Below are 16,399 nucleotides of genomic sequence, written 5' to 3' on the forward strand. Positions count from 1 at the left end.
CCAAGTCTCAGCATCGTAGCATAAATAGGAAGGGTGAAAAAAAAATATTGAATTATGTGTCAAAAATTTTCAAAAATGGTCAAAAATGATTATCCAACAAAAATGTCAACTGAAATCATGTCTATGACTCTCAGCTATCACAATAACATATATTAAAAACAAACTATAATTAGTTTTATTAACAAAAAATTTAGTTAAAAAAAAAAAGTCAAATTTTACTTTTTTTTTATCTCTTTTGGTTATAAGGCGATTTGCATGAGACTTGTACACCTGACTGCACGTATGCCTATCTGTAAGGGTGCCAATTTTGGAGGAAATTGGTTGATGTCAACTACAGCCACAGAGGGCAACACCTTAGACTATTTTTTACTTACTTGAAAGTTTATGTTACTTGAAAATGAATATCTCTCATTTTTTTATGCAATTTACATGAAACTTACACATTATATATAAATTTTATGTCTCTAAAATCGTTAGCAAGCGTTTTTATCTTGAGTTCTTTATTGACTTTATAATAGCAATAAACATGATATATTTGCATAATTTTAGGGGGGAACTTAGACTATTTGTATTAGGAAAACTAAAGACGTTTTGGAAAATCTTTTGCAAGGGATCCTTTATTATATGTTAATGTGTCAGAAAAGTGTCATAGAATGATTATATCTGAAAGGTGTGGTTGTAAATTTACACTTGAAAATGTGTAAAATTCGTTGAAAAAAATAAAGAAATAAAAATCTCCCTTACTATTTAGGCTACAGTACTGAAACTTCGAACAATTGTAGCCCTTTTCATATACAACTAGTCAAAAATAATGGTTGACACTAAACAACAACTTTAATATACCCAAATAACGCCCCCTTAAATAATTTCAGGCAGTCAACACTCGTCTCAATCCAAGAACAAGTGTTCACCATCTTCATATGAGAATACACCTTCAAAAGAAATAAGTCCTACGCAAATACCACATTATTCTGGTATATTAAGTGAATGTAAGGATTAGTAGTAAATAATATTAAAAATTCTAAATTGATATTTAACCATGCTTCCTTTGTTTGGTTATTTATGCTCTTGGTTAAAAAAAAACAAACTAAAAACTGTTCTAAACTTAGTTCTAATGCTTCTTTTTTTTGTTTAATTTCTTCTGGAAGTACTTGAAGCTTTGAGTAATTTTTGTGCTTATCTGGAATTTACTGGATACTAGATGCAGCGATGGTCGACAACCCTCTCATCCTCGTTAGTGTAGCTTTGAATTATTACAATGTTCGATTACTTATGTTACTGCAAGAAAATGAGTTTTGTTACTACACAGTAACAATTATGTTACTAAAAGAGCAGTGTTTGCTAGGGAGAGAAGTCTTAACAGACATTCTCAGTAACATTAAGAGGAACGACAGTATATATGTAAAGGTACACAGTAAAAATAAAATAAAACATGTTAAATAGTACGACAGAAGCAGTTATGTTGTAGATACGTTTTGACTTGGTAACTTCACTAAAGACAAACTTCACTACTACAAAAAGATTAACTGTTTATCTTCCTATTTATTGTCCTCTTATAATGTGTTTAACAAAATCCTTATGTTACAAAGTTAGCCTAGCATAGTTATAAAAAACACTATTACTGTTTTATGAAAATGAAGTTGATATATAAAAAAAATATAATATAGAAACGTGTTGATAATTCTGTTATACAGGTTACCTTAAGTTAGGCAAGTTAGGCGAAACTAATTATATACTGTTGTTCAGAGAATTATTTCAAAATACATGGTTGAGTAAATATATAGAGAGATAGAGAGATGATGCTGAATAGCTCACGGACTCGGTTTCAGTAATATTATTAAACAGTTTGGTCGTAGTAAGTGTTGTCTTAATACAAAACTTGTTACTCTATCAGTTTATGTACCAAACTGATCGAGGGTTTTGCAATAATAAACGCTTGGTTTAATAATATACAAGAAATAGGTACTACATAATGGAACCGAGTTACATGAAACAGAAATAATATATATTCCTCTAACAAGAGAGACGTATTTTAAAGTGACAATTTTACGATATAAGATGGCATGACAGGATACTATGTTGAAGAAAGGTCTTGACTTAATTTTATTAAGGTCTTAGTGAAACTGTTGCTACGCATGTTATGTTATTCTTTGCATGAAACCTAAGTTTGATAGTAGATAAAGTTAGTTATGCTATGAAACATTAGAGATGTAATATGTTACGAATAGTAGTACATGTTTAGTTTGATATAATACTTAAAGAAGTTTGTTAATACATAAAGTTTGTCTTAGTTTTGATTTTGTTATGTTAAAGAAACTATTTTCTTAGTTTAATAAAGAGATGTAGGATAGAAATATTGTATATTTTATATAATAAACTATAATATTTATTGATATGTATACTCATTATATAAACTATATCAAATATTACTCTAGTATAATAAAATATTCTCTTGTAAACTAAATGTTGAACATTAAAATTGTGGGCAAAGCTGAGAAAGGGGAAAGGGTAGCAGGGGGTGAGTGGTAACAGGGGGGGGGAGGAAGGGAGGGGGGAGGGAGGGAGGGAGCGTGAGGGGTCGGGGGGAAGGGAGGGAGGGAGCGCGAGGGGTCGGGAGGGGAGGGAGCGCGAGGGGTCGGGGGGGGAGGGAGAGCGAGGGGTCGGGGGGGGAGGGAGAGCGAGGGGTCGGGGGGGGAGGGAGAGCGAGGGGTCGGGGGGGGAGGGAGAGCGAGGGGTCGGGGGGGAGGGAGAGCGAGGGGTCGGGGGGGGGGGAGAGCGAGGGGTCGGGGGGGGAGGGAGAGCGAGGGGTCGGGGGGGGAGGGAGAGCGAGGGGTCGGGGGGGAGGGAGAGCGAGGGGTCGGGGGGGGAGGAGAGCGAGGGGTCGGGGGGGGAGGGAGAGCGAGGGGTCGGGGGGGGAGGGAGAGCGAGGGTCGGGGGGGGGAGGGAGAGCGAGGGGTCGGGGGGGGAGGGAGAGCGAGGGGTCGGGGGGGGAGGGAGAGCGAGGGGTCGGGGGGGGAGGGAGAGCGAGGGGTCGGGGGGGAGGGAGAGCGAGGGGTCGGGGAGGGAGAGCGAGGGGTCGGGGAGGGAGAGCGAGGGGTCGGGGAGGGAGAGCGAGGGGTCGGGGAGGGAGGGAGGGTGTTACGAACTAAAATCTTCGTCCAAGCATGAAGCCATGAAGTTAGCGCCATCTGTGAGTCACCAGCCGAAAACCCCACAACATGGACAACGCCATCTAGTGAGGACGGGATATACCGGCCACAGGTGCTGGATTCGTCTTAATCAGCTCATAATGCAGCCGCTGCTGACCTCTGGTGAGGTGGCACCTAGACAGTGAACGCCATCTATGGAGCAAATAGGTGGACGTTTCTAAGCTAGTAAGTGATGTTTCCTAGTGGCCCCAGGTAGTATCCCCAGTACTAATGACGTATATGATTGCAGAGTCGACCTGGGACTGCTGTATTGGACGATAGACCAGTCTACCCAAGGCAGCCAAGGTCTCTTCACCAGTCTGCTTTGAAGAAGCTGTGAGTCACCCCCGGACGAACTCTGTTGAGAGTATTAGCCTGCCTGTGGCGTGGCAGTGTCGGGAATCGCCTTATCCGGGGTTGGCTGGTGGAAGAGACCACCCACTGGGGTGCTGTATGAGGAGAGTGACCAGAGAGTCACACGAGGCTCCTGGCTAGGGCACGCAACCCTAGTATCGGTTGTGGAGTGGCCTACACAGCGGAGCTGATCGGTACCTGCCAGCTACAGGCTGGATTGTGGTTGAAGGCCTCCACGACGAAGCACCTAGTTGGACTGATTTGGCTGGCCTGTGGCCAGGGTAGATTCGTCATAGTCATAGTGGATTCATCGTGGGCCACGGAAGAAGGAACCAGGGCTACCCAGAGTGAGCATCGTTGAGCATCCGTGTCTTGGGAAGAAGACGCAACTGTACATAAGTAATAATAATCCCCGCATGCGACTTATTTATTTATATATGGTGGTGGTAAATATATCAGAAAAACTGGAACATTTGTATCCCTCCCCCTTTAATTTAACTTGCATTATGGAACACACCCCTTGAAAGCCTCTACTAACTTGGGGCCAGTTTCCCAAACTCTACTATCATCAGAGAAGAACCCAGAAGAAGGTTGCGTCCCAGTAGGGCCATAACATAATTGTCATCCCCAGCGGGATCCGACCCCTTGTCAAGTATGTTTGACAGGGGTGGCGACGTAGTGCAATCCCCTGTAAATAATTCCCCTCTTTATAATTATTTGGACGTTATACGTCCTGTTCAGAGCAGTGTGAACACGTGCAGTGTTGGCGAGTGCGGTGCTCAGTGTGATTACGTGCAAAATTGGCGAAGTACAGTGCTCGGTGTGTTAAGTGCTCGTGCACCACTTGAGTGACAATGGCGGAAAAAGTGACCCTTGAAGATCTGGACGATGTTCAAAACTTTCTGAACAAGGAGGACTGTCTTGCCAGATTGAAATATCTGGGAAAGCAAGAACTGGTGCTAGTGAACGCATATCTGGAGATCAAAATACGTGAAAGTGATACCCGTGTTGAGATCTTGTCCAAGGTTCACAAACATTTGAAGTCTGGGGAGAAACAGGAAAGCGGGGCACAGAGTACAAAAAGTGAGGTGGTAGCTTCCACTGAAAAGGAAGATAAAGGTAGTGACATTGAAAGTGATGCAGGTGAACTGAATATAAGCTTTGTTAAAATGCGTGCCTAAGAAATAAATCGTGAGAGAATGGAAGAAATTAGAAATAGAACGAGAATTGAAAGATAAAGAAATGGAAATGAAGCGTTTAGAATTAGAAGAGAAGGAAAAAGAAAGACAAGAAAGGAACGGAGAGCGAGAAAGAGAAGAAAGGAGAGAAAAAGAACGAGATGAGCGAGAAAGAAGAGAAACGAGAGAGAGAAGAGCGAGAAAGAGAAGAGAAACGATAGACAGAGAAGAGCGAGAAAGAGAAGAGAAACGAAAGAGAGAAGAGCGAGAAAGAAGAAAGGGAAAAAGAAAGGCAAGAACGACGAGACAGAGGAAAATGAAAGACAACACGAGTTAGAAGTATTGCGGTTAGGCGGTCAGAGGAAAACAACGGAAACGAGTGGTTTCGATCCGGTAATGAACATCAAAATAGTCCCAAAATTCAACGAGAAGGAAGTGTCGAAGTTCTTCGCAGCCTTCGAGAAAGTTGCAGCCTCTCTGGATTGGCCAAAGGAGAATTGGGCCATCATGATACAGTCCGTCTTGACTGGGAATGCCCAAATTGCCTACTCCACGTTGTCCCTTGATGACTCCAGTAATTACGACAAGCTGAAGAAGGTGGTGCTCATGGCTTACCAATTGGTGCCTGAGGGTTACAGGCAGAAGTTCAGGAACCTGAAAAAGACCTCGGAGCACACGTTCACCGAGTTTGCGACCATCAAGGAACGGCTTTTTCAGGAGTGGTGTGTTTCTCGGAAGGTGGAGACCAAAGAAGACCTCGAGCAGCTCATACTGTTAGAGGACTTCAAAGACTGCCTAGCAGGGGATCTAAAGACATACTTAGAGGAACAACAGGTAGAGACCTTAAGTGCAGCAGCCACTATGGCTGAAGAATACATCTTGACACATAGGCCTTCTGCTAGGTATGTCCCGAAGATCTATTCAAGATATTCAGCCAAACATAAACCGGAGGATAAGACCGCCCCTCGTAGTGCCGCCAAGTCAACCCCAGATAGTCCTAGGAGGGTTAGTCCAAAAAGGGACATAATGTGTTGGACCTGTGGAAAGAAAGGACATATCGCTGCTAGGTGTCGTAGCAGTGCGGGTAACAATGTAGGGAAGTTGTGCAGGTAAATAGTATAGTACCACCGACGGCCACCCTAGAAAAGGGGAAAGAATTTTTCACCCCATATACTTCCCAAGGGTATGTATCAAGTGACCACTCGGGTAAGCCCGTGGTAGTACTCAGAGGCAGTGGAGCTGCCCAGTCTCTGATTTTGGAAAAGTCATTACCCGAAGGTGTATCAGCGAATGAGACGCAGAAGGTAATCCTGGGTGGTTTCCCTTCCACATTGTACGTTGCCCCTTTGATAAATGGGGGTCTAGAGTCCCAACACTTCAAAGGTGAGTGTCAGTTGGCTGTGGTGGACAGTCTTCACATTGAAGGGATTGACGTTATTTTGGCCAATGACTTAGCCCTAGGTTTGTTACCTAACTATCCCTTGGTCATGGAAGATCCAGTGTGTGAAGAGACAAGTCCAATTGCGGCGGTACAAACAAGGTCTCGGGCTCAATTCCAGGTACCACCAGATTTAAATACTTTGACTCTCCTCCTATCCCACAGGTTACGAGTAGCCATACACCAGACCCGACCGTCCCGATGCCGGTTCCTGAATGCTGGACTCGAGCCAGTCTGCTAGAAGAGCAGAGGAAGGACCTTCAGGTACAGAAGTTGGCTAGCATCATAGACTCTCCTACGAAAGGAGGTGACCTGTACGTATGGTCGAATGAAGTACTGTGTCGCAGGCATCCTCCAAAATACCCCCAGTCAACTGAGGTAGGTAAGCAGATAGTCGTCCCAGCCGTGTTCCGATCTAAGCTGTTAGAAACGGCTCATGCCGATGGATTTGCTGGACATGGTGGGGTTTCGAAAACCTTTCACCGACTAGCCAAGTGTTTCTACTGGCCGCACATGAAGGACGCACGTCGCTTCTGCAAAACCTGCCACGCCTGCCAGATGGCAGGGAAAGCAAACCAGCCTGTCCCCAAAGCTCCTTTATGCCCCATTCCATCCATAGGTGAGCCCTTCGAGCACCTCATCATGGATATAGTAGGCCCGCTTCCGCCTTCTACATCAGGGGTGCAGTATTTGCTCACTATATTAGATCGGGTTAGTAGGTGCCCAGAAGCGATCCCCTTAAGACCATCACAGCTACGGTCTTGGTGAAACATCTACTCTGGTTCGTCTCGCGATATGGTCTCCCTAAGACCATTCAGACGGATCAGGGATCGAATTTTATATCACGTTTGTTTCGCCAACAGATCGCCGACCTGGGAATCCAACAGATTACCTCCAGTGCCTACCATCCCGAGTCGCAAGGAGCTTTGGAGCGTTTCCACCAGACGCTGAAAGGCATGCTTCGGAAGTTTTGCTATGACCGGCAGAGTAAGTGGGTTGAAGACCTACCCTACCTCCTATTTGCGGTAAGATCAGTGCCTAATGAATCACTTGGAATCTCCCCATTCGAGATTTATGGCCACTCTGTGAGAGGTCCCTTAGAAGTGGCACGATACCATTGGCTGGACGAAGAGACCAACGTAGACGTTGTGGACTGGCTATCTACAAATAAAGGCAGGCTGTTCTCTGCTTGGGAAATGGCAAAGAAAACCTTAGAGGATATGCAGAAGACCACCAAGAGCAGGTACGATAAGAAGACCAAACAAAGGGATTTCCTAGTAGGGGATTTAGTTTTGGTATGTACTCCCACAGTGACGAAGTTTGAGCGCTAAATTTGTAGGTCCTTACCAGGTCTTAAGGAAGGTTACTAGTCATAATTACCTTCTTAACACTCCAGACCGCAGAAAGAAGGAAACTTTAGTTCATGTTAACATGATTAAAAAATATGAGGGCCGAGATACACTCCCAATAACCATGGTGACAACTAAAGATGACTTTGAGGAGGTACTAACTAACTCAGAGGTTCTACATAAATTGCAGGCAAAGTTGACACATGTGGCTGAAGGAGATCAACCATCATTGCTGAAAATGATCCGGAGGTACAAGACAATCAGATGTTCCAGGACTAACATCTGTCCTACAGCATAATGTCGTGCTGGAGGAAGGGGTCCGGCCTATAAAGCAACATCCCTACCGACTCAACCCCCTGAAGAAAAGGGTGGTGAAAGATGAGGTGGAATACATGTTGAAACACCATCTAATAGCCCCAAGCACGAGCCCATGGTCATCCCCGATACTATTAGTGCCCAAACCTGGTAAGAAATACCGTTTCTGTATTGATTATCGCCAGGTGAATAAGGTCAAAGTAGCTGATACCTATCCTCTCCCCAGGGTAGAAGAATGTCTAGATGCCATAGGTAAAGCTAGCTACCTGACGAAATTTGACCTTTTTAAGGGCTATTGGCAAGTTCCCCTCACGGAGAGGGCCAAACCCATCTCTGCGTTCGTGACTCCCGACGGGCTGTTTGAATGTCGGGTGATGCCGTTTGGGATGAAAAACGCAGCATCCACCTTCCAGAGGCTGATGGGCATTGTGTTGCGTGACGTAGAAAACACCTTGGTCTACATCGATGATGTGCTAATATATGATGTTAATTGGCAAGACCATCTACGACCATCTACGTCACATAGAGGACTTCTTCGAGGCCATGCTCCAGTCAGGGTTGGTAGTCAACCTGCACAAATCTGCGTTTGCCAAAACCTCTGTCATTTTTCTAGGTCATAAGGTTGGAGGAGGATGGATTGCATCAAAGGCCAGCAAGGTAGAGGCAATAGTCCAATATCCTACACCAGCCACCAGGAAGGACATCTTGCGTTTCCTTGGTATGGCTGATTTCTACCGTAAGTTTGTCCCTAACTTTTCATCCATCGCCGCTCCCCTGACAAATCTTTTGAGGAAGGGTGTAAAACTGTTGTGGGATGAGTATTGCCAGGAAGCCTTTGAGAGCCTAAAGGCAATTCTAATCTCTTCTCCAATCCTCAGGTCCCCGAGTTTTGAGAATAGATATATCCTGACTGTCGACGCTTCCGACTATGGCCTGGGGTCCATATTATCCCAGACGGATGAAAAAGGGGTGAAACATCCTATAGCCTACCATTCTAAGAAGTTTACCCCCAGTCAGCTCAACTATTCCGTCATAGAAAAAGAGACGTTGGCCTGAATCAGTTCATTCCAACACTTTGAAGTATATCTAACAAGTAATAGTCACCCTATCCTAGTACGAACTGACCATAACCCTCTAAAGTTTCTCGCACAGTTTAAACAGAAGAATCTTAGACTCACCAGATGGAGTCTACATCTGCAACAATATCCCCTCCAGATTGAGCACATCAAAGGAGTGGATAACGTTGTAGCTGATGCATTGTCCCGCATCTAAACCACTGAATAATTTGGTTTGTTTCCTTTGTTTTTTTTTAGACACCCAAACCAAATTCTTTTGGTGGGGAGGTGTTACGAATCAAAATCTTCGTCCGAGCATGAAGCCATGAAGTTAGCGCCATCTGTGAGTCGCCAGCCGAAAACTCTACAAAATGGACAACGCCATCTAGTGAGGACGGGATATACTGGCCACAGGTGCTGGATTCCCGTCTTAATCAGCTCATAACGTAGCCGCTGCTGACCTCTGATGAGGTGGCGCCTAGACAGTGAACGCCATCTATGGAGCAAATAGGTGGACGTTTCTGTCTAAGCTAGTAAGTGATGTTTCCTAGTGGCCCCAGGTAGTATCCCCAGTACTAATGACGTATCTGATTGCAGAGTCGACCTGGGACTGCTGTATTGGACGATGGATCAGTCTACCCAAGGCAGCCAAGGTCTCTTCACCAGTCTGCTTTGAAGAAGCTGTGAGTCACCCCCGGACGAACTCCGTTGAGAGTATTAGCCTGCCTGTGGCGTGGCAGTGTCGGGAATTGCCTTATCCGGGGTTGGCTGGTGGAAGAGACCACCCACTGGGGTGCTGTATGAGGAGAGTGACCAGCGAATCACACGAGGCTCCTGGCTAGGGCACGCAACCCTAGTATCGGTCGTGGAGTGGCCTACACAGCGGAGCTGATCGGTACGTGCCAGCTGGATTGTGGTTGAAGGCCTCCACGACGAAGCACCCAGTGGGACTGTGATTTGGCTGGCCTGTGGCCAGGGTAGATTCGTCATAGTCATAGTGGATTCATCGTGGGCCACGGAAGAAGGAACCAGGGCTATCCAGAGTGAGCATCCAGTGGCTTCGGAGGAAGACGCAACTGTACATAAGTGTAGTAATAATCCCCGTGTGCGACTTATTTATATATGGTGGTAGTAAATATATCAGAAAAACTGGAACATTTGTATCCCTCCCCCTTTAATTTAACTTGCGTTACGGAACACACCCCTTGAAAGCCTCTACTAACTTGGTGGTAGAGTTTGGGAATCCGTCCCAATCAGAGAAGAACCCGTTGCATCCCAGTAGGGCCGTAACAGAGGGAGCGCGAGGGGTCGGGGAGGGAGGGAGGGAGGGAGCGCGAGGGGTCGGGGAGGGAGGGAGCGCGAGGGGTCGGGGAGGGAGGGAGGGAGCGCGAGGGGTCGGGGAGGGAGGGAGGGAGCGCGAGGGGTCGGGGGGAGGGAGGGAGCGCGAGGGGTCGGGGAGGGAGGGAGCGCGAGGGGTCGGGGAGGGAGGGAGCGCAAGGGGTCGGAAGGGAGGGAGGGAGGGAGCGCGAGGGGTCGTCGGGGAGGGAGGGAGGGAGCGCGAGGGGTCGGGAGGGAGGGAGGGAGCGCGAGGGGTCGGGAGGGAGGGAGGGAGCGCGAGGGAGGGAGGGAGCGCGAGGGAGGGAGCGCGAGGGGTCGGGAGGGAGGGAGGGAGGGAGCGCGAGGGAGGGAGGGAGGGAGTGAGAGGGGTCGAGAGGGAGGGAGGGAGGGAGGGAGCGCGAGGGGTCGGGAGGGAGGGAGCGAGAGGGGTCGAGAGGGAGGGAGGGAGCGCGAGGGGGTCGGGAGGGGAGGGAGGGAGCGCGAGGGGGTCGGGAGGGAGGGAGGGAGCGCGAGGGGTCGGGAGGGGAGGGAGGAAGCGCGAGGGGTCGGGAGGGGAGGGAGTAGCGCGAGGGGTCGGGAGGGGAGGGAGGGAGCGAGCGCGAGGGGTCGGGAGGGAGGGAGGGAGCGAGCGCGAGGGGTCGGGAGGGAGGGAGGGAGTGAGCGCGAGGGGTCGGGAGGGGAGGGAGGGAGGGAGCGCGAGGGGTCGGGAGGGGAGGGAGGGAGGGAGCGCGAGGGGTCGGAGGGGAGGGAGGGGGAGCGCGAGGGGTCGGGAGGGAGGGAGCGCGAGGGGTCGGGGGGAGGGAGGGAGCGCGAGGGGTCGGGAGGGAGGGAGCGCGAGGGGTCGGAGGGGGAGGGTCGGGAGGGAGGCGCGAGGGGTCGGGAGGGAGGGAGCGCGAGGGGTCGGGAGGGAGGGAGCGCGAGGGGTCGGGAGGGAGGGAGCGCGAGGGTCGGGAGGGAGGGAGCGCAGGGGGGGTCGGGAGGGAGGGAGCGAGTGTGTGGGAGGGAGGGGTCGGGGAGGGAGGGAGGGAGCGAGTGTGAGGGGTGAGGGAGGGAGGGAGCGAGTGTGAGGGGTGAGGGGAGGGAGGGAGGGGAGGTGTGGGGGGGGAGAGGAGTGTGAGGGGGAGGGAGGGTGAGGGAGGGAGGGAGGAGTGGCTGGCACGCACCCATGGGTGGAGCTCAGGAAGGAGGGAAGAGCCACAAAGTGGATGGCAGGGCATGTAGGTGGAGGAGGTTTGTGGGTGGACTCACTGCTTGAAGGGTGTGTGGATAGAGAGGGAGACGTTGTTGTAATATTGGTCTGCTTGCTTGCTTAAATGGACGTGTTATTAACACACATCCAGTGTGTTAATTTTTATAAACAATATACATCCAGTGTATATCAAATAACAAAAGCAAATCGAGGTGGAGGACTGAGCTGAATCCTGAACTCTTTGTTCTTACATTTAAATACGACAGTTTTAAATTTCATGTAAAGTGATTTGTTAACAATATCGTTGTTGTATCACTGGAGTGTCAAGTGTAATATATATATTGACCTTGTATCTTTGACTATTGCAGTTTACAGGGGGAAGAGATCAGCACCAAAAGTGTCTTGCACGAGCTAGCGATGGTGGTTTCAAATGGCAGGGAATTCTAGTTTCCTGTTGACCCTTAATGTGTTCAAGCTCCTGGAAGACGATATGCTGACCGCTCACCTACGCTTTGGGGTGTGTGAAAATGATATGGCTAAAGCACTGGATTCCCGGAAGATCTGATTCGTCACTTACGGAAACTGCAGAAGACTGGTGTTTACAGTGACGTAGAAATATTAACTAGTGACGGTATTAGACTCCCAGCTCACTGCGCAACACTGCAACCTATCCTCGACTCAAGTCCATTACATCCAGCATTCGACCCCTCAGACGCATTCATAAATTTTTACATGCTATTCATTCAAAACGGGAATTTTCTCATTAATTTATATTATAATATATTAACATTGTGCATATATAAGGCATAGGTTAGGTTAGGTGTTTAGGTTCTGTTGGTGATTATTTGTATTTGTAGTCCGTGGGTGAAGCATTTACTTCACTAATGCACTAATTCAAAAATCAAAGTCAACTTTGATATCAAATCAGCTGTCAGGATAGATGAAAACAGTCCCTGTAGAACAAGGTAATGCTCATCATCTCTATAGTCCCGCTGCTAAGTATAATCTCATCCAAACAGCAGCTAGCAAAAGTCAAACCTCTGTCAATGAGTGCCTTACAAAGCAGAGTAGATCCCTCCTCCACAGGCTGCATATAATTCGCAAACAAACCCAAGTCTTATAAAACAGTGTTACACTGGGAATGGAACGATCATTGTAAAGAAAGAAAAGAACATAGACAAGAAAAAGTGTTAATAACTCCTAACAAATTTCTTTAACGACTGACGTAACTGAAAACCAGCATTCTTCCAATATCATTACTGAAATATCTCATATCTAATATCAAACCAGACCAATATCAAATCTACCTATACTTTGCAAATAATTTTTTCAAATTTTTGAAACAGCTTTACTCCTATTTTGTAAAACAACTTATTCAAGTTCCCTTCCAGTTTGGCTTCCTTTCCCAAAAGAGTACCAATGATGCCATTATTAGTCTGCCTAATATAATTTGCACAGCCTTTAACAAAAATGAGTTCCAATTGGCATCTTTATTGACCTGATAAAGGCCTTCGATTATGTAAATCATAGCTACCTCTTACTTATACTTCACCACTATGGTATTCGAGGCCTTGCTCTGGACTATTTTCGTTCCTATCTCGGTGACCAATATATAGTCATCAATAGCATATCCTCCCCAATTCTCTCATTGACACTAGGGGTGTTACAGGGCAGCATTTTGGTATCTTCTATTTCTTATATTCATTAATGATTTGCCAAATATTTCTAACATTCTTAAACCAATATTATTTGCTGACGATACTACCTTCATCTATTCTGACCCCAACCCCCACACACTAAATATTATTGTCAACAGTGAATTAAAAAAAAAGTCCACTCGGTGATGTCAACCAACAAACTTACACTAAACATAGAAATGACCTACATTTAATTTGGTAGTAAATCATCAAATCAGACTCGACTTCAGATAGACAATGTCAACATTACCAATAAAAAATAGGGAAGTTCCTTGGCCTATCCATAGTCAACAGACTGAACTTCGGCACCAGCACCCACATACAACACATTGCCAAGAGTTTAAAAAACGGTCGGTATACTTTCTAAAATCGGATATTATGTTCCCCACTCTGCTCTCCTCATTATACTATGCCCTAATCTATCCCTATCTTATTAATTGTATCTGTGCATGGGTTCACCCACTCCAAATTACCTCAAGCCTTGACGTGTATGAGAGCAAAGTCTTTGTTCTACTTCCCTGTCTTATTATCACAAGTGAATAAGTATGTAAAGTCTTGTTCCACCTGTCAGAGACGAAAAGGTGCCCCCAAGGTACAGTCCCCACTCCAAGAGTTTCTTGAAATTTGAATCTCTAGATAGGGTAGGTGCGGACTTAATTCATTTGCACAGTAGTTACTCAGGCAATAGGTATGCTCTTGTGTTAGTGGACCAATTTGTCCAGGTATACAAGCTTGGTAGCACTTCCCCATAAGGACCCTTAGACACCAGCCGACGCATTTTTATGTAGATTCGTAACTGTTTGGACCTAAAATTTTAGTGTCTGACCGGGGACAAGAGTTTGTGAATAAGATTTTTCAAGAATGTCTGATCTTAGAAACCACACTCCATACCACCCTCAGGCGAACGGCATGGTGGAACCAACCAACTGTACACTAAAATACGTGCTTGCTTTTCTGGCAAAGAGACCCAGCCTCATGGGATGAACAGTTACCTTATGCACAGTTTGCACTGAACACAGTGGTGCATCAGTCGATTAATACTCAGCCACTCTTAGTGTTCACTGGCCATTCATGTAACTTTGCATCAGGCTTGCAATGTTAACTTCGGAGAGGATTATCCTTCAGAATTTCTCATAAAAATTAAAAGTGCCTGGAGAGTAGCCGCTGAGGCGTCCAGTCAAGCGCTTATTTAGTATGCTCACTATTATGATAGGCAGGTGCGACCATTGGTACTAAAAGAGGGCAGTTTAGTAATGAGACTGAACGAAAGGGGCCCCCACAAATCCTAGTAAAAAATTAGCAGCCAAATGGAAGGGTCAGTATAGAATTTAGAAAATTAGACCCGGTAAATTTTATAATTAAGGGCATCTTCGATGACCAGACAGAAACAACAATTCATATTAAACAAAACGGGGCATTTGATAGTATTTTAAAAGTTTCAATGTCAACCAATATTTTTTGACAAGTTTTATATGAAAAAGGCTGCAATAGTTCCAAGTTTCAGTACTGCAGCCCAAAGGTAAGGTAATTATCAAAAGAAAGCACCAAACCGGGAAGGCTATGTAGCACCATCAAAGGGCGAAATAATCAGAGGGCGCTAAATATCACCAAGAATGCCAATACGAGAACAAAAACGCATAAGGCGAACGATATCAAAAGTATCCGATTCACCTAGAATTCTATCGAGGGACAAGTGACCGCGAGGGAGGGACGGTCGGAAAGCAAGACACGCTCGTCCTGGAAGTCAGGACATTCAACAAGTATATGCACAACTGTAAGAGGGACAACCCAATTCGGACAATAAGGGGCAGGGCGGCGCTCCATTAAGTGACCGTGGGTTAAGCGGGGTATGACCAACCCGCAGCCGTGCCAAAGCAGTTTCCCACCGCCGGTTACGGTGGTAGGAGGAAGGCCATGGGGACACTACGTTTGCTGCAGCCCAAATAGCAAGGGAGATTTTTAATTTTTATTTTTCAACAAATTTTACACATTTTCAAGTTTAAATTTACAACCACACCTGTCAGATATAATCAATCTGTGACTTTTCTGACACATTAGCATATAATAAAGGATCTCAAGTTGGGGATTTTCCAAAAATCTTTAGTTTTCCTAATACAAATAGTCAAAGTTCCCCAAAAAAATTATGCAAATATATCATGTTTATTGCTATTTATAAAATATATAAATAAACTTATGAAAAAAAATTTTCTCAGGATTTTAGAGAAACTTTACATAAAAGGTGTAAGTTTCCTGTAAACTGAATAAAAAATGAAAGATATTTCAACGTCTATGTTACTTGAAAATAAATAAGAAAAAATAAAGTCTAAGGTGTTGCCATCGGTGACTTGACGTTGACATCAACCAATTTCCTCCAAAATTGGCACCCTTACAGATAGGCTTACATGCAGTCAGGTGTACAAGTTCATGCAAATCACCCGATAAACAAGAGAAAATTAAAAAAAAAAAAAAAAAAACATTATTTTTAATAAAACTAATTATAATATTTTTGATATATGCTATTGTGATAGCCGAGATAGATATGATTTCAGTTGACACTTATTTGGTAATCGTTTTTTACCATTTTGGATTATTTAATTTGACAATATTTTTTTCCCTTCCTATTTATGCTACGATGCTGAGACTTGGACCAGATGAAGCTTTTCATATACAACTAGTCAAAAAAGGTTGATTAAAATCGAAACAGTTTTCATTTATTGCATATTTGGATCACAAAACCATTCAAATTCTCCCTAAAGTCATACATTATAGTCATACATTGGAATTGCTTTCAGTAATTCCCTTTCCTGACCCCGTTGAGGAGGATGACTCTTTCAACCCTCATTTTCAGTCAGGTTAAACCTTGTCACCCTATGATGACAAGGTCACGTGCAAACCTGGCAGGTTCTAATAAACTTATTGTATGGTTTAGTCAATTATTTTAGAACTAGTTTAATTTTTTTTAGAGGGCAATGAATAAAGACGCTCATGTGTTTGTACTTTGGGAGGAGTATGTAACCACCTTGAATTGGGAGCTGTGCATTTCCAACCCCTGTGTGAGATCCATGCTTCCACCAGTCCTGTAGTTGTGTCTTTCAACTCCATGCCTAACTGTACCCAGCCTCCTCGTCCCATAGAGCTAACTACACGTTGAATAACCGAGATCAATGGAACGGTGTTTATGCTGTTCATTCTGGCAGGGGGTGCCAGATGGTCTGGAGCCCGGACAGAGAGGGGGGGGGGGGGAATTACGCTACAACTCCCCAACCCTCCCTCTCAGAGGTGGTGTCAAAAGTCACCC

This window comes from Procambarus clarkii, chromosome 19, assembly GCF_040958095.1.
Source record: "Procambarus clarkii isolate CNS0578487 chromosome 19, FALCON_Pclarkii_2.0, whole genome shotgun sequence".
NCBI classification, from domain to species: domain Eukaryota; kingdom Metazoa; phylum Arthropoda; class Malacostraca; order Decapoda; family Cambaridae; genus Procambarus; species Procambarus clarkii.